General features: G+C 36.9%; 1 long non-coding RNA gene across 1 annotated transcript in view; it reads right to left on the bottom strand.

Moving 5' to 3' along the window:
* Positions 1 to 334: 334 nt before the first annotated feature.
* Positions 335 to 23,860, bottom strand: part of LOC137141187 (uncharacterized) — a 64,568-nt gene continuing 41,042 nt past the window's right edge. The window contains exons 2-3 of the long non-coding RNA XR_010916563.1: positions 6,296 to 6,402; positions 335 to 2,364 (exon numbers count right to left, since the gene is read on the bottom strand). This is a non-coding gene — a long non-coding RNA (uncharacterized lncRNA). The remainder of the gene's footprint in view (positions 2,365 to 6,295; positions 6,403 to 23,860) is intronic.

The raw sequence follows: 23,860 nt of genomic DNA on the forward strand, positions 1-23,860 counted from the left end.
GGGTCCCCTCAGTTCTCCAACCTGGTGTGCCTTTTACACTGCTTCATTGTGAGAATAATTATTCCTGGTCTGCCCTCACACAGCCTTCAGCATGTAAATCCCCCCCCCCCCCCCGTTATACTGTAAAAATGCTATAGAATGCTGTAAGAATGCCACCCACCCATTTCAAGTCCCAGACTTGTCCCCAGAAATGTGTATCTTGTATTGCCCAGTACTCTCCTGGACAATGGAAGCTCATACAAAGTCCATTATTTCAATAATAGAATAGGATACACACAGATCTTATCTCAAATGAAGTTCCAAACACTTCAATTCAAACACACACTGGTTTAGATAAAATAACTTTATTAACTACAGATTTTAAATGATTATAACTAATGAGGCGAAAAAGTCAGAATTGGTTACAAATAAATAAAAGCTAAAACAAACTAATACTTAATGTAACAAGCTAAGTGAATTTAAAGCAAAAAGGTTTCTCTCACAACATGCTTACAACAGTCTGGCTGGATTCCTTTCAGCCAGGATCCCTTCCAAAATTCAGCGTTAATTTCTTTGTTCTTCAGGTGTTGACGCCATCAACAGAGAGAAAGGGAGGTGTTGTTTAGTGAATTTGCTCTCTCCTTTTATGGTTGTTTCTCTTGTGCAAGAATTATCTCCAGCTGAGAATCAGGAGGCACCGGGTCTGGGGAGATGGGAACTTCCATCCGTTTCTTTGCCAACATGTAAAATTCTCATTCATACTCTTTCTCCAGCCACTTAATCAGGTGATAGTCCATTTGATTTTTGTTGAAACCTGGCCGAAGCCTCAGTTTGCCTTTTGTCTTTGAGGAAATTATTTGTACCTGCTTTTCTAAACATAGAACATGTTTCAGTAATGTTATACAATAGAATCTTATAACTTTACATACAGTGTTGCCACACATACTTTACCAGGACAATAATGATCAGCAAATTATGAATTTTCATATGATACCTCACAAGGCATACCTTGTATAAAATACAGTATAGTTTTGTAAAAAGGGTGAGCATAGGGATACAGACTGTCACAACTAGGTTTTACCCTCTAAATATGTTCTTAATTTTTTTTTTGCAAGATATTAAAGACTGACCTGGCTGAGGGTTGATCTAAAGCTCTTTGCAGTTGATGGAAAGATTCTTATTGACACACTGAACTATAGATCAGGCCTTGAATGTACTAGCTTGACCTCTGTTTATTCTGACAGATCCTAAGTAGAGAATTTATGAACATTCACTTGAATAAAAATGGTACATTTTCTTTGGCAGTATTTGTGACCCATTTTATTCACTTCATATGAAAGTTTGTATGAAGTTTTTCAAAAAAAATATTAGTGGGAAGATTGTATTGCCACTATTCATGCAAATTTATATGCAGAAAGGTGATCATTCTGAAAGCTTTGGTTTGGCTGTCATCCAAACAGTTATCAGAAACAATGCCATGTGTTTTAGGTGACCATTCACTGCACAGACATTAAATTAGGGACATATCATACTCTCAGAGCAAAAATCAGAGTAATTTTTTCATGAGGAGATCATGCTGGAATATGTTTGCATAATCCATACGTCAACTAAATTTGATCAAGGACAAGTGTGCAAAAATCAATGACTTGTCTGAGTAAATCTTGGAGAAAAGATGACTAACTGCATTATATAAAATACTGTATAGAGCTCACCTTGCTCTGAAAATTTCTGGATTATTTGCACCCTGGTGGATGCAAAAGAATTAAAAACTTGATTAGAAATCATCTGTTGTTGTTTTTTTTTTTAATTTTTCAGATGTAATCATGGGACTATGGATTTTATTTGGGCTGAATAATACATAGCATAATATTTTTCCTTGAATTGTCTTAACTCCTACAAGAGCTGCTAAAAATTCAGCCCTAACGATAAGTAAATCTGTATATAATAAATGTAAATTAGTTCAACATATATTCCATTGATAAGAACAAATTAAAATCAAACTATACATTACAGTAAACAACTTAAGCTAGCCCCTTTTAAGTGTCAAGGATCCTCTTGTTTGCCATGCTCTTTTCCTTGCATAGATAAGGGGTTATTAATTGCAAAGGTATGATTCTTTTCTATTGCATTTTGTAAATGACCCAGCAGAATAAATTGGAGGGTGAGCTGTTCTCTCTGTTATGTCATTCTTCCAGTTAATGTGGAGCTGAAGTGATTATATCAATGTACTGCAGGCTGTGTGTCGTGTTGGGGTTCTGCAGTTCTCAGTTTTTCATTGATTTATTAGATCTGAAGCTGACATATGCAAGGTACACCATCAATTGCTGTTGCAGAATCCAATGCCCCTGGCAAAGTCAATGTCTCGGCTGTTTGGTAATATTTATCCTGTGTTAAGAAAAAAGGAACTTAACTGTTAGCAGTATTGTACCACAATATCCAATTTACATGATGGTCAGTTTCAGGTCATTGTTTTGTCTATTGCCAATGGCATGGTAGATTAAAATGTGACTTTTTAAAGATAACTGTTCTAGAGCAGAGATATTTACAGGTCACTGATACTAAGCTTACACAGATGTTGCTAGTTTTCTAATAATTAACACTGAATATGTATATTACAGTATCAGAAATGATCAGATTTAAACTCATAAAAGCTTGTGAATTCCTAATTAAGGCTTTCACTCCATCTTTAGGATTTACTTTGTTGTGATAAGGTTTTTCAGTTGTCTCAGACCAATGACCTGACAGAATTTGCAAAGCTGGAACCAAAAAGAACATGTTAAGAACAAAGATTAATATTTGAATTTCTTCGTTTCTATGGTTTAAATCACATTTGTGTTACTTACGTAGCATCTTTTTGTGTGTGTTTCCATTATTTTGTTTGTATAATATTATTTACAATGTTCTATTTAAAGAAACATACAAAAATCATAAATATATGAGAGAGTCTTTCTATAGTTCATGACTCATTGGTAAGATGGACCATAATAGAGTTATTTCAGCTGATCATGTCAATGTATATTTAGAGTTTGAACCATGGATTACAAACACAGTAGATCATAGCAGATCCTGATATGTGAATGGGTGATGATATGTACATAAATGTATCATTACGCAGATAGTTATTTTGTCTAAATTTAGACCATTTTCTCCTGACATTTTCAAAGGTATTTGTTTGGGTATCATAGTGGGAAGATGGGAGGAGGCTTAGCACGTGTTCATATTCATTGAATTTTATAGATGTCATGCAAAATAAAGCCCTACACAATGGAATTGAAATATAGGGCAACTGTAGGTGCAGACTTGAATGAGGTCCTGAAAAATTCTGGATTGCTGCGATGTGGGTAGCTTTATTTAAAATATTTTCACCAAAAACTCTAGTCTCAGATTATAATTATACTGAACAGTTGTATATTTCTAAATAAAGTTATTGTTTGTTTTTAATCTGCATTCTGTAGCATGCAGGTGCAGTATGTGTCTTAGAAAACCCTATGAAAAGAAGTTATTGCTTATGCCCTAAAGTTGTTTTGAAACTCCAGTGTCACTACAGTTTTATATTTATTTTGTTTTCTTTCAATGGCACTTATGGGTTAAAGATTAGATATACATGTCCACAGAAGGCCATCAAAATTAGGGGGGAACTAAAAAAAATATTAAAAAGAGTTTGAAGCTACTGCGGGTTTTTTTTTTTTCTTGTAGGACTAACTAAACTGAATTCAGCACTTATAGAAAAAATGAAAAACATAAAAGACACACAGTTGCAACATTTGTATGCCAGTTCAAACCTGGGAATAGGTTTTTATTAGGAATTTGTAAAAATAAATAAATAAATAAAGCACCCCCCCAAAAAAAAAAAAAAAAAAACCCCACAGCACTGAAATGGAAACTAGAACATAGTGTGCAAAACCTTCATTGTCTTTTATGTCAGACTCAACAGTAAAACTTTTGTCAATTGGGTCAACAGAGAAAGTTACAGAGAGTGTGTGACTTCCTACCCTTACAACCCATTGCACAACACTAAATTCAAATAATGGATGATCATTAATGTTTGCTGCAAAGTCAGGGGAAAAAAGGTAACATGAATGGGATCTTGAGGAGTAAGGACACTGATGGGTTAGCCAATGAAAATTTTTGAAGAAAATCAAAGAGACCTAAATATGTAGGAGTTCATGTTCTGTAAAATGTCAGAAAGGTCTTTACCTGTCCCACATGTTTCATCCCTCTTAAGCCGTGACATGAAGCTAAGAAACTCATTGAGAACAAAAGTTTCTTTTCAAGTAATGCTCAGTCCTTAGTGCAAAGTTGGGAAATATTAAAGAAAAGCACCAAGCTTATAAAAATGAATATGACAGCAGAAGTGTTACAATAGTGAATCTCTTTTAAGTAGGCACCATTCATCAGAAACAAGTTTTTATAGTTGGGTCCACTTATTTCTGCAAAATCTTAACTTCAGGAGACTTATTAGCAGGTGAATTGTAGATGCAGAAATTCAGGGCCTCATTGTGTAGTTCTTGTGCAAGCAAAAGTCCCAGTTACGTCAATGACAATTTGTGTTTGCTTAAGGATTATAGAATCAGGTTTTAAGGGGATTAAGAAAAAAATGTATTCATAAATTAAAATCTGAAACTGGCAGATGTTCCACCTGCTGTCAAAATTACATTACATTGAAAGTTACTTAAGGAAGCAAATATGAGTGAGGTTTCCTTTGTCAAATGTGTCATCTGTATATGTAATTCCTTTCCTTTGATTATAATCATGGAGACACAGGACAAATTCTTTGTTGGTGTAAGCTGGTGAAGATCCATTAAAATCAATCCAGCTGTGCTCATTTACTACAGCAGTGGATTTAACCCAATATGTTAATGGCACTCAAGAATCAAGCTGGTTTGAGAGAAGACACATTGCTTCTCATTTGCTCCAGAATCACTCAAATCAGTCTGATTCTGTTTAGGCTTCTAAAACGAAGAGTTTACACTGGACACACACAAAGCATCATCATGGGGATTAGCATAGTCACTTCTATATGAAGAATATAGAGTACCTAAATGCCTAAATTCATTGTCTGGACAAGCTAGAAAAAAGGAAGGAGGTAATGGATGTGGTTTAATTAGATGGAAACTTTATTCACATAGAATATCTTGGAGTACCTGGCAATGAATTTTACCATGCAGGTCATCATCATTTCCTTAGTTTTTTCCATGTGATTCCTAGCCTGGTCCCATTAATTTGCATCAGTTTAATGCATTAGCCCTATCTGGGGATAAATTCCAGTCCAAATTCTGAAACGGGTTGTATGCTACCAAACTGCACTCTCCTTTCATAGTTGTTTCTGCAAATTATTCCCACATTAGAACTCATTTTTTTGTTTTGGATGTATTAGAGTAGGTAAAGTTTCTGCTGATTGTACATGCTTCATGTGAGAAATGTTTGATGCTACACTTTGGCTTCATACTGAAGGTCATTCAAATAAATCTAAGCTGAACGCTGATCATGCTGCAGGTGACTGCATAGCTTAAGGAACTAAGCACTACCCCATATTGGCATTATTTTTTAAGAAAATGATTTGAGGTTTCAGAAAACTGAGGATTAATGACATTCAATACTGATGCTACTACTAGTGCAGTGATTTCACTCTCTCCTCCCCTCCCCTCTCCCCCCCACAAAAAAATCTTTTAAACATGGTGCTGTGTATTTTGTTTTTTTCTGATGGCACAACTGTTTGCAGATGGGCTGGTCAGGACAGTCCTTTCAGACAAAAACGTTTCCAAAAGTGCTTTGACTGACATATGATTGACCATTTGACCATTGGCTCCATTGCTGTGGTGATTTAAGCATGACCCTCTTAACTTACTTTGGATCATCATTAGTCTTCTGCACACAACTTCACAGATCCATGGATTATCCTTTTTCAGCAGGATGATCAAAAAGGAAGATATTAATACAGATCATCCATAAATATAATGAGAGGTTTCATAGGACTGACATTAAACACACATCAGTTAAGGTATGAGCTCTCTAGTGTTCTTATTCCAAACAAGAGCAAGTGGCTGATTCATAGGGTTTTTTGTGGGCACTATTTCAAGTCTTGTTAATTGTTCTGTATGGCACACTTGCTGCCTCACTCTGTTGTTCCTGCTTTACAGATAACTGCCACATTCTAACTCTCATGACCACTAGGAAACATTTAGAGAGTAGCACTTACCTGGGGGGCAAGGAGTGGGAGATTACTTTAGATTATTCAGGATGCAGAAATGGCATTAGCTAGGAAAGGCAGTTTGGTTTAAGGAAAAGAGCACTCATCCCTAGGATTAAGAATTACCTGGATCCTATTCCTTGCTCTGCTGCTGACCTCGATTGTGTGAACGTAGGCAAGTCATATCATCTTTCTGTGCCATTGTTTCCCCTTCCACAGGTGGTCTGTCATGCCTGTTTAGAACAGAGACTGTCTGCTATAGAATGATCAAACAATGAATTTTTCAGTTCGCTGGCCCTTTCCAAACATTGAAAAAGTGTTTCTTTTCAGGTCAAACTGAAAACATTTTTTAAATTTTCAATTAATCAAAGTTGGGTTAAAACAAAACATTTTGTTTCCTTCTTATTCTAAATTCGTCATATTGACTTTGTGCATTTTGACACAACAAAGGAGGACTAGATTCACAAAATGCTCTGGGAGGAAGCAAATGTGTATGCAATCCACTAGTCAGTGTGTATTACCTATCCATCACTATGCCTAGTCTACACAGATACGAATCTCTTACAGGCAGTAGCTACACAGCCTGACTCTTTGATTCAAGCTGTAGAGACTTGTGTTTTTGGCTTTGGAGGTCTCCAGTTCATAAGATGATGTCAGCCATGATGGTGGCTATCATACATGCCCCCAGTATAGAATTGTGCAGGAGTATAATCGTTACTTTCCAAACCCACCCAACCCTCTGTAGAGTGTCACGAGGGGAGTTGGGGATTTTGCTTCCCCTTGATTTTTGCTTAGAGTTGAGGGGAGGAGGACTGACAGAAAGGCTTCTGGGGGAGTTAGAGCTGCAGCTTCTCACAATTGTGGGTTCAAATCTTTGAGAGCTGCAAAGTGGTCCCAGAAAAGAGGAGCTGCATTCTGAATGTACTCTTATGTCATGTTTAACATTCACTTTTTTTATACACCCCATTAATTTCCTTTTGTCTTGCTGACGATGAGCAGTCACAGATGTATTAGAGAAACACCAAATTGTCATATACACTACAAATAAAAAACTCAGCTGTGAAAATGAGAGAGCATGGATTAAAACATCCCAGGAAGAAAATTTCATCCCAGTACTACGGGTGGGGGGGAGAGTCAGCCAATTTCAACATTAAAGAATCAAAGAGAACTTGATCATTTTCCTTGAATCAAGGTTAATTAGTTGAAGATAAGTTGGATTTACAACAAAGAACTTCTAGACATTAGAGAGAAATTGAGTCTGGCTTGAAGATATAAATATATGAAGACAATAGAAAACGATTGGCTCAGTTCACCACCCTCCCCTGCCCTTTTGCACTGGTCTGTTATCATACAGGAGTTGTAAAACTGCCCTAACTAGGCAGCTGAGTATTCCTTCAGCAAGGGTGGTACCAGTGTAGTTGGCTTTATGCCAATCTCCCCCTGGCACAGATGGGCTGTGGGATAGGGTATGCCTGGAGAAAGAGTTGGAGTATCTCTACATTTGGGTGATACCCTAAGAGTATAACATTCCTTTTGGAAGGCAGTACCAGCTGTCAATTTAGAACAGCCCTAACAATGCTCTGGGGTTCTGCAGATCTTGGACTAGAGAGCAAAAAGTAGCACATAGACAGCTTTGTTGCCCTGCTAGACAGCTTGACTGTACTTCAGAAGTGGGCCAGTGTTTCCACAGTGAAGCAGATTTTGCTATGTTAATAGTAGCCATAAGAATCAAAGTCGCACAACTCACCCTGCATGGAAACCATGGACCTGATTATTTTCTTAGGCCACTGAGATGTGTAAATCCATTTACTTTATCAGTATTCCCCTTAATTTAAAATGGTGTAAGTGAATCAGACTGGTGTAGTTAACCGATCAATATAATGTAGATTCATTTATATAATTTAAAATAATAGATAATCTGCTTGCCCTCTGACTATTTTTGATGCAGTGCATATATAGTCTTTGACATTTTCAAGGGTTTCATTTTTTTTAATCTTTGATATTTTTCCTCTATAATAAGTCTCAGTGTGTAGTTGGCATTTCCACACTTTTCCTTAAGGCTCATCAACAAAAAGTACACATAATACAAATGCAGATAGGACTTTATAAGGTAAGAACATAGAATACACAACACATATGTATCAAAAACTAATAGAGTGATGTAGTTAGAATGAAGAACAAGCACCTAAAACTCAATTGTTCACTAATTACACCTCAATAAATAAAAGAAATTAAATTAAAATTTTAATATAGTAATCACAACCACCACTAAAGTATGTGTATGTTGGATTTTTGTTTGTGTGCGCTTTCCTCGCTCTAACAACATTGAATAATTTATTTCCTGTCACAGGAATACCACAAGCTATCTCCACCACAAATTAAGGATTCTGGCAGGTTTTAATCTGTCATACATTTTGTGTGTGACTTCTATCAGCAAACTCTCATCTCCCCACCCTGTCTGTTCTAAGCCAATAGTCTGTAAAAATATTAGCCTTAGAAATATGAAACAATGAAACTGGGGGGAGAAAATTTAAAAAGAAAAAACATACAGGGGAACCCCTAAGGGGCTCCATTCTTATAAATTCTTCAGGTTTAACAAAATAGAGTAAGAGGGACTTCTAAAATTAACACAGATGCCCTGAGTATTGTCACTATTGTATTATTCATCAAGAGATGAGTCCTATCATGAACAATACAAAAGGGGAGAAACAGTTATAGTCTTGGAATCCATCCATGGTGGGAATAGACACCTATACCAGCCATCAATAAACCAGTAGATAAAGGACCAAGAAAATATCGAGAGTTATTGACATCAAGAATTAGTAGCCAAAAGCAATATCTCCACTAATGCTTCCTGTTTGACTCCAACACCACATTTATCAGCCAGTTGTGGGGAAGGTTGGAAATTCTAATTTGTAGAAGAATTGGGAATATTTTAATGATCACAGGGTGCAGTGTATTTCCCCTTTAAGAAAGGACTTTGCTCTTTCTGAAATTCGCTGGAGTAGGGAGAAAGCAGGAAGTACCATAAGAAAGAAAGGAGAGAGTCCACAGCTGGCCACCAACCTGAAAAGATGCTTGTGTGAGCTGCTTCTGTAGAAAGCCTGGAGACTGACTTGACTTCCAGATTCCCAGAGAGAAAAAGCCCCTCCAAGAATGTATAAAATATATTTAAATTATACAAGTTGTACTTTGTAAGGCATTTTATAAAATAGCATTCCCCTTTAAAACAAACAGTCAAAAATCAACTTGAGCAAGTAGCTGCAAATCTATTGAACTCAAAAGACCGAATGAACTCAGTTACAGTATGGCTGGATTTAGCCTCTTGTGTTTTTCTCTCAGTGACAATGATATATGGATGTTATAACATATGGATTATGATCCTTTTTTTGGACCTCCTAGTTGCCTTATCTCAAATAATTGTACTGTAATTTTAGGAGCCGATCTCTTGGTAATATCAAAGATCCTTGGTGAATTTTCATCTTCTGAGAAAATACAGAGCACGAAACTTATAGATTCTTTAGGGTATAAATCTGCTACTGACTGCTAAAGTCTCCTACTAAAGCATTTTAAATAAGATAAAGTAACCTAGGGGCATCTTATACTGTATAAAAGACTTTCTTGGATAGCCAAAGAAACCAGTTCTGGACTCAGCAGCACAAAAACATGTTAAGTTAGTAATAGTTGCATTTGATATTCCTAGGAGCCTGAACTAATTCTCTCTCTCTGTAATCCCAAGGGAAAATGAAAATCAAATCTGGGAGAGCTCCTGATGGACAAATAGAAATTTTTAAAAAGGGTTTTGTGATCATGCCATAGTAGATAGTTAGAAAGTAGGATTAACAGAAATGATGACAACATGCTGAGCCCAAATGAACTGTTTCCAAAAATGATCTAGAAAGTAGCAAGAGAAATGGAAATGCCATTGGCAGAGGTTTTTGCTAGCTCACAGAGAGAAAGTCTTAGAGGACTGCAGGGTGGCTATAATGTAGTTCTCATTTAAAAAGAAAAAAAGAAAACAAGAGGAAGGTATAAGCACAGATATCTAAGCTTTGCTTCAATGGTGTGCAAAGCATTATAAATATGGGGACAAATTCTACCATGAGACATGCATGTGTAGCCTCATTGAAATCATCGTGACTTGCAGAGAATTATTCCTGGGCAGCATTTGATCTAGATACCAAAAGAGCAGTTTTTTAACATACGAATATAACTTGGTAAAGGCCAATAAACAGATTTGTGTTCATGATTGATTTGAGAAAAAATAAGAAATGATAGTAAGGATTATCAGGATTTTTTTTTAAAGTATGTTAAGATAAAATAAGAGGTTGATCTGTGTGAAACTGCAAGTCTAATTTACAGGAAACTAACTAGGAAAAAAAATCTTGAGGATAAAGAGAGCACAGTAAAAGTAAAGGATATAACTTCCATAAAGAGACAAAACAATTTACATCTACATCAGCTTTATTTGTGTTTATGTTGAATATAATTACTACTAAGAGTGGGAGTGTGTCCAGTGATTAGAGAAAGGGACTGGGAGCCAAAACCTCAGACTCATTTTCCAGTTTTGCCACTGATCTGCTGTGTGACTTTTAGTAAAACACAACCTATCTACGCTTCAATTTTCCAATCCGAAATATGAGGCTACCTGAGGCCCAAGGATATTGAGAAGCTTAATTCAGTTTTGTAAAGTTCTTTTAGAGCCCTAGACAAAAGGCACAATCTAGTGGGGATGCCATCTCTTGCAGTTTTGTTGTATTAAAATGTTTGATGTTCTTCTTAAAGCCCCAGCACCTGGAGTCATGGATCATGTGGAAATCTTTCATTTAAAAGAAAGTATTTCTAGTAGAGAAAATTAATGGGAAATAGTCTTCCTCCAGAAAAAATTTCTACAGAAGAGAAATATTTTTCATTTACATCAAAGTTTATTTTTCAGTTTTTGGGGAGTTTCAATCAAAAATATGAAAATCCCAAATCTGAAATATTTCAGTTTTTTCTACATTTGATTAAAAGCCATTTTTCAACAGAAGAAAGATTGGAGGAACTGTTTCCCCACCCACCACTAGCTCTGGTTTCTAGCCCTCATGGTTCTGAATAGAAGTATGAAAAAATTGAATCCTAAAGTTCAAAACCCAGAAGTCAAACACAAAGGAACCTTAAAGTTTATTATTTTCTAAAAATCTTATGATTTAACTTCAATGTTATGATATTTTGGGGTCTGACTTTTTTTTTTTTTTTTTTTTTTTTTTTTTTAATGGTTGGGTTTCGCAGTAATGATGTTGTGTAACTGCGTTACAAAAACAGCATTTACCAAGACTTGCAACAATTAAGAAAAACTGTGATGTTCAGTGCTGTGATACTGTGGCTTTTAGAAATGCTGACTTTTAAAAAATATATGCTACCATAAATGCAAAGTATCCATATATATGAAAATGTGGGCTAACTTTAGCAAGGGTTAGAACTACCATAACACATTTAATTGGTGATGGATGGATAAGTACATTTTTCCGTGTATTACATTTTAGGAAATAAGAACAGTTACAAAACAAGAAAAAACCTTGACATCATAGGGGATAGCTCAGTCTTTGAAAGCAAATGTTAAAAATAGACCCAACAGAACACAAAGTAGTTTCTTACTGGTAAACTGCCTATAATCATCCATTATACTACTTAATCAGGTCCATTTCAAATCACTTAAAAGGTGGTGATATTTAATGTTGGCTACATCAGAAATGCAAGAAGAATAGGATCTGGGGGACAGCAGCAAGAAGTGTGTTTCAGAAAGCTGTGATATGGGAAAATGATTTTTTTTTAAATTGAACCAGAGAAGAATGACATCTTTTTACTGAACCACAAAAGAGCAAAAGCCTTGGCAGAATGAATGGAAGGAGTGGAAGTGATTGAGAGATGTCAGTGCAAAAGAAAAGTTGTCTTGAAAGCACAGAGGAAACTTGCAGAACTTTCAGTAAGAAGGGAATCAAAATACCTAGTATAATACAAAATATGATAGATAAAGGGAGGGAAGTTATTAGAGAAGTGGTTGTCTACAGCAAAAATTATACCACTTTAAGCAAAAAAAAAAAAAAAAAAGAGTTTAAAGAAATTAGGTTTTACAGCAGCTGTCATTAGATAATAAAGTGGGTACACAGGCTTCCATTCCCTCTAACTGAAAGGATGTAACCCGGCTGATTCTTTCTTCTTTATTATGATGGTGGTGTCAGGAAACTCACACATGAATGTTTTAGCAAATTGAAAGTGTTTCTTATATTGTATGGGGAGGGAAAGAAATCTCAGCTACAATTTAGACTCCAAACTGCAATAAATTCCCCACCCACAGGGAGCTCATTGCAGAGTCAGGATTTTATACATGAACTTCATCTGATATTAAATTCAATACAAGCCCTTCCATCCAATCCATGTGCCTTTGAATTCTATGGAGAGCTTCCTACGTCCTTCAGTGGACTTTGGGTGAGTTCCATGTTGTAGGAACTTCAAATACAGTTATAAGTATCATACATGTATACATACATCTTGCTCTTCAGTAAGAAATACAATTAAATAAAGTCATAAGAAGTCAGGATATAGTAAAGTTAAGGTTCTGGCATGTTGCACATCCTAGATATTTTATAGTATACATTCTATAAAATAAGCAGTAATATCTATTCATGTAAATAGAAAAACAGAAGTAAAGAATCCGACATATGTTCAACACAGGTTAACTCACTTAACTTGTCTTTTGGAACCTGGACTTTTGTATTGCTTGACTTTGCAACTTTAAGGATTGTATTGAAGTAGGACTTCTGTTTTGTTTTCATTTAGTATCTTTACTGGAAACAAAATCCTATGTTTAATAAATAATTATAGCATTTTAAAATATCTCTTGGGTTTTCAAGGTATTGAAGATGGAATAATTCCCCCTATTTGGTGCTGCTAGTGTTTGGCTTCAGACAGATTTTTTAAAAACTAGGTTAATATTTTGACAGTTGTATTTTTACAATGGAAGACACAGAACCTTTTATTTTGTAAATGAAATCTTAGAATTTTCATATTGAGAACACAGCAAAAATTGTAGAGAGACCCTAAAATTGCAAGATTTTTTCACTCCAGCAAGGGCCTTGTGTTAAAACTCCTACTGCTTTTAATGGATCATTCCTTCTCTAAGCAGTGCTAAACTATCCCCGCCAGAGGTTCTAATCTCACAGATTCATAAAAGTATTCCAGTCCATAGTATATTCCCTTTCAGAACAGATTTGGTTGCACTAAATGGTCCCGCCACATGGGGCTTTTTTACAGGTTAGGGGGGAAGTTTTTGTGGAATTCACTTTTTAAAATGTTAACAGGACATCACTACTTTTTCTCAGTGGCCTGATGAGATCTTTTAGGTGTGCTGGAGATAAGAACCTACAAGGGGGAAGATATTTCTGATAGTAGAGGCCTCTTTAATTTAGTAGACAAAGGCATAACAAGTTCCAATGTCAAGAACTTGAAGTTAGACAAGTTCAAACTGGAAATAAGGTGCACATTTTTAACAGTGAGGGTAATCAACCACTAGAACAGCTAACCAAAGCAAGCGATAGTTTCTCCATTATTTGAAATCTTTAAATGAAGATTGGATGTCTGTCTTAGGTTAAGTTTAAATTACCAGCTAGAGGTAAATTCCCTTGCTCATGTGCACATACCTGTGCAAGCTCAATAACAGTGTAGCTACAGTAGCATGGATAGTGGCAGCAGAAGTACGGCTGAGTCATACCAAATAGATACCCAGCAGTTCCAAGCAGGTTTGTGCTCAGCATGGCTCAGCTAGTACCTCTGCTGCTTCTCATACTACTGCAGCTACACTGCTATTTATACTTGCTGTAGTTCAATGACAGCCAGTGCAAGATGTGTTTGCAAGCAGGGAATCTCATGCCTACCCTGTAGTGTAAATATAGCTTTAAAAATATACTCTAGTTCAACCGCAAGTTATGGGCTTCTTACAGGAATTATTAGGTGAAGTTCTATGGCCAGTGTTATTCCAGAGGTCAGACTAGATAATCATAACAGTCCCTTCTGGCCTTATAAAAAAAACATCTATGGAAGATAAGGTGTTAGTTGCAAACAGTGTAATAGCTGTTCTCCAGGCTATGCTGATCTCTTTCTCTTCAGTTCTCTAATGCAATTGGAATCAATTTTTAAATTTATTTTTTCTGCCTTCTCTGTCTTTGGCAATCAGTCTTTTAAATTTAAGTTTTATGCTCTCTATTCTTCCTGGTTCCTTTGCATTCCTTTTTATTTGCAACAACCCCCAATAAATCTCCTATCAGCAGACCACCCAGGCAACATTTAACTCTTCAAACCTGCTGTTTCACAAATGCTTTTTTCCGGTTTTGTTGAAGCCCATCAGCTTGTGTGCCACAGTACAAGTCTTTATATCCCATCAGCAACTTTTTTTAAAGAGGCACCATCTACTGCATGACATCACTCACCTAACACCTCCTCCTCGTTGGTCATCACAGTTGTATAAGGTTTTAATTATATTCTATTAAAGCAGTATGTTGCATATTTCTGTGCTGAAAATTGTAATTTGTATTTGTAGAGCTAATTGCTTTCCTAGCTCTGCAACTCAGTTTCCCCAAAATACCTGAGAGCAAAGGGACATACAAGATCTTTTAACAGAGCATGCACCTTAGCACAGTTAAAGATTTGGTTGATGTCTAATAGGAAGTTTAAAAAGATTCTACCCTGAATGAACTCAATAGAAACTTTTATAGTTGTCATTTACTGTATAATATTCCATTTGTACTGGAAGCTGAGGGAAGTTTCCCCACATTTCTAACTAAGCATAGCCTCAAAAGTAAATATGTGAGCCAAGCGGTTTCACTGCTCTTGTGTTCTGGTAGAACGGTATGAGTCTCAGTGGTTGCATGTCACTGGCATTCACGAAAGCACTTTCTTCATGTTTGATCCACATTGTTCATAGTCTCCAGAGACTTTTTCTATAATATTCAAAGAACTTCAGGAATCTCAAAGTGAGATTTACTCCGAACTGTAAATTTAACCTGGTTTCACCTCAAAAGCCACATAATTTGTCATGATTTCAATAAGTAACCATAAACTGGCACAAACTGGATTAAAACTGGGTCCTAGTTTGTTTAAAGGCTTATGAATCTTTCATGAACCTCATCTTAGTCTTGTCCTTATAACAAAACCAGGTGATTCCCCTCACTCCCCCCCATGACTTTAGTTTTAGGTTACAAATATATATGGCCTGATTTTGATTCTGATTGCACTGGTGTAAGTCAGAAGTAATTTCTCTGAAGTCAATGCAATTATACTGGTGTAAAATTGGCATCAACCCTGCTGTTTAAAAATGGGTGTAAGGATATAACACAAAGAATTTTAAAAAATCAGAGTGAAACTTGTATTAGTTACAGACCCAAAGAAATGTGTTTTAGTGAAAATATGCATTCAGCATTCCCAGTTAAACTGTTTTAAATCAATATTAATTCCCTCAGAGTGTCTTTGGCATCTTGGTTTACAACCAATGATAGTGAGGGGAGAAGCATACATGCCATACTTTCAAAACAAACAAGTTGCTCAGTACACAAATACACTACATGCTTTCTGTTGCTTTTTTATTTATTTGTACTGCAATATGACCCAAAGGCCTAGCCAGATTCAGATCCATATTGTGCGAGGTGCTGTACAAAAGACAAAGTGACAGTTTGTACACCATGGAGTCAAAACCATCACTATGCAGAAACATTTTGGTGGTTTGTGATTTTGAAATTCTGTTCTAGAATGGCAGAACAGAGAAAAAAAATTTGAAGTTTCCTATGAACTGAAATTCTGAAAACAATTGCATTTCAGATTGATTGGAATATTTTATTTCAATAAAACTGAAACATTCCATTCTGATTTTAGAGAAACAAGGTGGGTGAGATAATACCTTTTATTAGACCAACTTCTGTTGGTGAGAGAGACAAGCTTTTGAGTAGCTTCTGAGAGAGAGTGTAAGATCAAAAGCTTGTCTCTCTGACCAACAGAAGTTGGTCTTATAAAAGATATTACCTCACCCACCTTGTCTCTAATATCCTTGCACCAACAGAGCTATAGCACTGCACACATTCTGATTCTGACATTTTAAAATTTCATGTTCTATTTTAAGATATAAAAAATGAAACAGTCATTTTGAAAAGGAAAATCAGTGTTCCATTCCAGATTGGAATGTTTCAACTTTACTAATTTTTTCTTCAATTTCTTTCAAAATTCCTGGGAAACATTTAGCTTTTGAAAAGCTGGCATTTTTTGCTAGAAAAATGATCAGCTGAAAAATTTCTGACCAAGTATAATTAAAACACTGTTTTAATCAGTGAATCAGGTTACATCATGTGTAGAGGTCAGTGTGATAGTCACTCATCCTGTTAATTCAACAATTCTTTTTCTCCCCATAGACCCATGTTAGGTAACATAGGAAGGGTGGGAGAGAGGGATAATATCAATATATATATAATTTTATATATTATATTATTTTTATTTTATTATTTTAATGTATTATATTTTAATGTAAATATCTATTCATAAATATGTAATATAAATTGATTATAACAGATTCACACGCACACTCCACCCCCAACTTATTTATTTTAGTTGGTCAGCCTACTGTAGACATTCCAGCAGAAACAAGGTTTGAGGAAAGATCTGAAATAAGATAGGGGAACAATAACTTTACAGATCAGTTTAGGAAAGGAAAGGAAAGGAAATTCTGGATATTTTGGCTCAGAAGGAGAAAAAGGGTGCATGAAAGCATCTGAGAGAATATTGGGACATTTCTCTTGATTAAATCTGCTGTGGATAATTTCAAATAAATATGTGTTTTCAAAATGATATGCTATTTATGACATTACAGAGAATTAGGTAGAAAATTTGGCAGGAATACTGATTTAGCCTACAAAAATAATCTGAGGGTTATGTTAAAATATATATATTTTTAAATAGAGTAAAAATATAAGATGTTGAAATAACTAGAATAAACAAGTTACAGTGTGCAGGATACCAAAACACGAAAGATGTAGAATGGGCAAAGACAACCTTAAAAAAATTCTAAAGGTTGAACAATGTATGTGAAGTAGACATTTTCTTTGAAAGAGAAAACAATATCGAGTGAGACAATATTTTAAATGAGTAGACAGACATGAGCAGGTGTTTGGCTTACAAGGCGGGCATTCCTCCCATTCCTCTCCTCCAAACAGGTGGAGAAACTTTACAGAACATCAAACAGTCATTGAATGTCTCCATGATAATAGGCAGCAAGATACAGAAAGGGAGGAAGTCTTCTTTGGTGATGCAACTATGTACTATTGCTTTGATTCTTTCAAGTGCATCTTATATATTTCAAAGCTTTTTTATTAATTGCTTCAGTTCAGTGTGGGCTGAAACAGTTTCTGATGCCACAGAATGAACTGTGCTGTTTGAAATCCACACTCCAAGAGTGGCCCCCTATTTGAAGCAAGCATTAGGATGCACTTGGAACTAGAGCCTAGTACAGTCCATGGGAGTCTTTCCATTAATGTCAGTGGGCTTTGGTTATCTCTGTACGTGAACAATGTGTCCCTTACAACAGCGTTATTACAATAGAGAAAGGAGGATCCAGTGGCTAGGAGTCAGGCCTGGGGCTCAGGAGACTCAAGTTGAATTCACTCTTCTGTCAAAGGCTTCCTGTGTGATCTTGGGCAAGTCATTTAGTTTCTTTGTGCTTCAGTTCTCCATCTTTAAAAGGGAGATAATAACACTTCTTTACCTCACCAGGGTGTTGTGAGGATAAACACACTAAAGATTTTGAGATATCGTAAGGCCCACCTCTTGAGTGCCTCCTGCTGCTGCATATGGTACGGCAGTCCTTTTCCTGCTCCTGGTGCCCCCTGTAGGCTGTTGACTTCACTTGCTGGGTGTCCAGTGGCTTGGACCTCCAGCCAAGTCACACAGTAAATACTATACACATTGATATGAAATGCTTGCAAATTGCCAGGCATTAATCTCATGTATAACCTCTATATCCCATGTGATACTGCAATATTTCAGTGTTTATTCTATAAGTGTAAAATGTTTGTTCTGAAACTCTGTAACTCAAACAGGAAAAAATCTTCCCCTAATGCAAAATGTTGGATTCCTACAGAAGGTATCTCCTGCCCATCAGGGAGGACTACTGAATCCAAATGAGCCACTGCAGAACAAAGACTTTGTTGATTGCTTCCCCCACAGCTCTGAAGTGAGCAGGTGTCCAAGCCCTCATTCCATCACAGCTTGAATGCTAGGGGAAGGTAATACAAATGCCTATTAAGGGATACTTATTATTCCTATGCTGCTTGAACACTGAAGGGTGAGGAGTTCTAAGCATAAACAATGAGTCCCAAACTGTTTAGCTTGGGCTGGCCCTACTAGACCTATAACATTTGCTTATTAGAGCAGTTTTTATTATCATTTTGAATTTTAGATTAACTCTTTTGTTTATGAATGTAACCTACTTTTAACCTTGGAAGTAACTAATTTCTTTTTCCTAGTCATAAATCCTTAGTTTACTATAGGATTGGCTTCAAGCATTTTCTTTGGTTTGAGATCTAGGGTGCAGATTGACCTGGGGTAAATGACTGGTCCTTTGGGACTGGGAGTAACCTGAATATTTTGTGATCTTTGGTGTAAACTGACCACTTAATCACAGAGAGCCAATGCTTACCTGGGGTAGTAAGATAGGCCATAGTGCATAAGGGAACTGTCTCTGACTTCATGTTAAGGCTGTTATAGTGCTTTAGGAGTTCACACTTGCTACTTGGTTTGTGAAATCCGATTATAGAACACACAGCCAATTTGGGGGTTGTGCCCTGTTCCTGGACAGTCTTCCCTGAAGTTGGCACTCACAGTTGTAAGCCACTCCAAAGAGTTTAACAGGAACCCAGGCCTGCCCACTACTCAAGGTTCCAACCCAGGGACCCTATAAACAGCAATCATATACTTTTCACTTCAGTTTGGTGCTGTTATTTCTCTGGACTTCTTCCCACCAATCTCTTAATCTGCACCCCTTACTTTAGGGATAAAGTTCTCAGGTTCTCTTTCCCAGATTAAACAAATGCAGCCAGAACCAAACTCTGACAAGCCCTGAAGTGCCTTTCACCAGCGAGAAGCACCTTGCCTCTGCCCTCTGGTCCTAACCAGGAACTGACCTGATGAGTCCATGAAGTTCCTTTTATCTGAGCCTGCTGGGCTCTAATTGGCTGCCCCCATGAGGTCCCTTTAGGCAGGCCTGGAGAACACACATTCTCTGCTCCTTTCCTGGGGCAGGTGTAGTAGGAGCACAGGGCATCCTGTATGGAGCCACAAAGAACAGATACACCGCACCGTGGCAACAGGGGGAGGTCCCCGAGGACTGGAAAAAAGTAAATATAGTGCCCATCTTCAAAAAAGGGAGGAAAGAGGATCCAGGGAACTACAGACTGGTCAGCCTCACTTCAATCCCTGGAAAAATCATGGAGCAGGTCCTTAAGGAATCCATTTTAAGGCACTTGGATGAGAGGAAGGTGATCAGGAACAGTCAACACGGATTCACCAAGGGAAAGTCATGCCTGACCAACCTGATTGCTTTCTATGATGAGGTGACTCTGTAGATGTAGGTAAGGCGGTGGATGTGATATACCTTGACTTTAGCAAAGCTTTTGATACTGTCTCTCACAGTATTCTTATCAGCAAGTTAAAGAAGTATGGGTTGGATGAATGGACTATAAAATGGATAAAGAACTGGCTAAAGCATAGGGCTCAACGAGTAGTGATCAATGGCTCCATGTTTAGCTGGCAACCGGTCACAAGTGGAGTGCCCCAGGGGTCAGTCCTGGGGCCGGTTTAGTTCAACATCTTCATTAATGATCTGGAAGATGGGGTAGATTGCACCCTCAGCAAGTTTGCGGACGACACTAAGCTGGGGGGAGTGGTAGATACCCTGGAAGGTAGGGATAGAATACAGAAGGACCTAAACAAACTGGAGGATTGGGCCAAAAGAAATCTGATGAGGTTCAACAAAGAAAAGTGCAGAGTCCTCCACTTAGGAAGGAAGAATTCCATGCACAGCTATAGACTGGGGACCGATGAGCTAGACAGCAGTTTTGCAGAAAAGAACCAGGGGGTAACAGTGGATAAAAAGCTGGATATGAGTCAGCAGTGTGCCCTGGTTGTCAAGAAGGCTAATAGCATATTGGGCTGCATTAGGAGGAGCATTGCCAGCAGGTCATGGGAAGTGATTATTCCCCTCTATTCGGCATTGGTAAGGCTGCATTTGGAGTATTGTGTCCAGTTTTGGGCCCCCCACTACAAAAAGGATGTAGACAAGTTGGAGAAAGTGCAGCGGAGGGCAACAAAAATGATTTTACGGGGCCTGAGCACTGGACTTATGAGGAAAGGCTAAGGAAACTGGGTTTGTTTAGTTTGCAAAAGAGAAGAATGAGGGGGGATTTGATAGCAGCCTTTAACTACCTGAAAGGGGGTTCCAGGGACAATGGAGCTAGGCTGGTCTCGATGGTAGTAGATGACAGAACAAGGATGGTGGTGAAGCACTGGAATGGGTTACCTAGGGAGGTGGTGGAATCTCCATCTTTAGAGGTTTTTAAGCTGAGGCTTGACAAAGCCCTGACTGGGATGATATAGCTGAGGTTAGTCCTGCTTTGAGCAGGGGGTTGGACTAGATGACCTCTGAGGTCCCTTCCAACTCTAATCTTCTATGATTCTATGATCACAGGTATTCAGATACTACAGTAATGGGCTCTATATAAGTATCTCAGACAGATTACCAACTGAGATTTCCTTATACTTGAGGCTTAAATCTTGGTTCCTGTGCAGTCAGTAACAAAAAAAAAAAAAAGGGATACATTTTTAAATCAGTCCATCAGGTTTAAATGCTGTTAACATTAATTAATGGGATTTGTGTGAATACTATCCAAACAGTGGCTTGAAAATGAACCCCTAAAATGATCAGTTTACATTTAGTACTATATATACATACACACACACACACACACACACAGTGTAAGTAAGTCACTAAGAACTGACAGGAGTATCTTTAACTCAGCTAAATTAAACATTGTTTAAGCCTGTGCTGCTAGGTATATCCTTATCATAGACACTGTTTTTAATTCAATGAGGAGACTGTTTAAATCCGATGACCGACATGGGTTTATTACCACAGAACAGTTGGAAGGTAAAATCTTCTTTTTAAATGTAACTGTCAATGAAGTTTGCATTTTAGCTGATTTGTCATTAACTATGAAACTACTGATCATTAGTCTGAGATGACGAAAGGATAGCCTTGCTGTCTGGGTATCAGGTTGAAAAAAAATAAAGATACAGTATTTTTCGTATCCATCATGGCTTTGACAGCCTGGCTGGAGATAAATGGAATTCTCACATAAATAGTTATTTTTATGACTCCAACCAACAAAATGCAGAACAACAGTTAAGCAATAGATTGACTGACAATTGTAATAACAACCATTATCTGCAAGTTCTCAATTTCCTGTTACTTAAAGGCACAGTCAGCTGTATAAAGAAAAATCATGCATCATTTATTGCAGATCAGTCCTGGTTTTTTACTGTTAATTATTTATAATTATATGTCATTGGAGTACAATCCAGCTCCCATTCAAGTCAATGGCAGTCTTTCCAGTGACTTCAATGGGAATTGGATCACTCCCTTAATAAATACAAATAAATAAATAAGTTTTATTTATTTTTAGTTTTAAATATGGTGAACAAATGGCTCAGGGTGCTAGTAATGAATCCAGCTTAGGCTGTTCCTAGAAGTGACCAAAATTTTAATAGATTAATAGATTTTAAGGCCAGAAGGGACCATTATGATAATTTACTCTGACCTCCTGCATATCAGTGTTCACAAAATAATTTTTTCATCGAGCTTATACCTTCTGTTTGAGCTACAGCATATGTTTTAGAAAGGTAGCCAGTCTTTATTAAAAAACTGCAAGAGATAGAGACTCCACAATGCTCCAAGGTATGCTGTTAAAAATGTTCACCTTTTTTCTAGTCTGAATTTTAGTTTCAGTTCCAATCATTGGATCTTATTATGCCTTTTTCTGATAAATTAAAGAGTCATCGACTATCAGAAATCTCTTTGCTTATAGACCACAAGTCACCTCAACCTTCTCTTTGATAAACTAAATAGGTTGAGTTTCTTCATTCTCTCATTACAGGCATGTTTTCTAGACCTTGACTCGTTCTTGTGGTTCTTTTCTGAATCCTTTCCAAATTGCAACTGTCTAGCAACTGGTAGGAAGTAGATGTGTAAGTTGGTACTTTCCATGCAATTCCTAAAGGACATGTATCCATGTGATGAGAACACCGTATTTGGAACCTTTGTTGGCAGTCAAGCAGAGAATTCAAGGACCGAATGGACATTGAAGCTGAACTACTCTTTCACCCCATATGTTATGCTTTCAGTTTAAACTGTGGCATAGTGATGGGAGAGTATGGGAAAGCTTGCCTATGTTCTATAGACCTTCTGATAGAGAAATAACTGTCAGTCTGTCATGCTTAATGTGCATTTAGTTCACTAAAATTATTTTTTAAGAAAAGAAAAATACTTTGATGTCATGCAAGTAATTCTGAAACGTGTGTAAATCCCTTTCATATCACATGGGAGAAACAATCCCTTAGGATATAACTTTATTCTGTAGTAAAGTGACATCACTGATATTCAGATGAAACAAAATTATTAAAATACTTATTGTGTTCTTTGAAGTAAGCTATTAATGGAATACATATTAATATATTGTAAATGTCATAATAATGACATTAATATATTATAACTATTTATAATGGATGTTTTACGCTTACAAATGTAGGTTCTGAAACCAAGTCTGGTTTGAATTAAGATTTATAAGAAGATAAACAAATACAACAAGTAAATTGGAAGTTAAAGCTATTAGGGAAATAGTAACTCTAGAAGTTCAGGAGCTAAACCTACCCATTATCATTTTAAAATGAGCATAGATGCTCATAGGAGAAGAAATGCTAATGGAAATGTTCTCTGACTTCCTTTGTACCCCTCTCCGCTGTCCCCTCTGAAAGCCTCATGTGACTTCTCCCTTCCCATTGACTTTCCTTGCCTTCTTTCTTTTTCCCTTCCCAGCCCAACTCCACTTGCCGCACTCCTCTCATACCTCCCAGCTTTCCCCTCATATTGGAGAGTCTTGTTCTTTTACTTTACACTGCTGGATTTATTTCTGCACAGCATGGAGCTTCAGCTAATGGTTTAAGGAATCCCAAGGTGAGCTAACGTATTGTTACACACTAAAGAAAACACTGGAGCAGTGCACATAAGTATAATATGGGTTCCTCCCCCCCCCCCCCCAAAAAAAAATACTTTGTCTTCATATAGGACCTTGTATTCAAAGATCTCAAAGCTCTTTACAAAAATTAATAGCTAATTAATAAAAAATATAAGGCAGTTTGACAGATAGGTAAGCAGAGGAATAGAAAATTTCACATGTATAATCACACATTTTTTAAAATGATTCACCTAAGGTAGCACAGCAGAATCTGTTTTGATTTTCCTGTGACTGTTGTCTAAGTTGCATAAAATACATCTTTCTGATGGAGCAGAGAGTTCCTTAGCGCACCCACCTTTCAAGTTCATTACTTAGAGAGTTTGATAACAAT

The sequence above is a fragment of the Emydura macquarii genome, unplaced genomic scaffold (assembly GCF_026122565.2).
Source record: "Emydura macquarii macquarii isolate MOO-44397 ecotype Brisbane River unplaced genomic scaffold, CSIRO-AGI_Emac_v2 contig_3019, whole genome shotgun sequence".
Taxonomy (NCBI): Eukaryota; Metazoa; Chordata; order Testudines; family Chelidae; genus Emydura; species Emydura macquarii.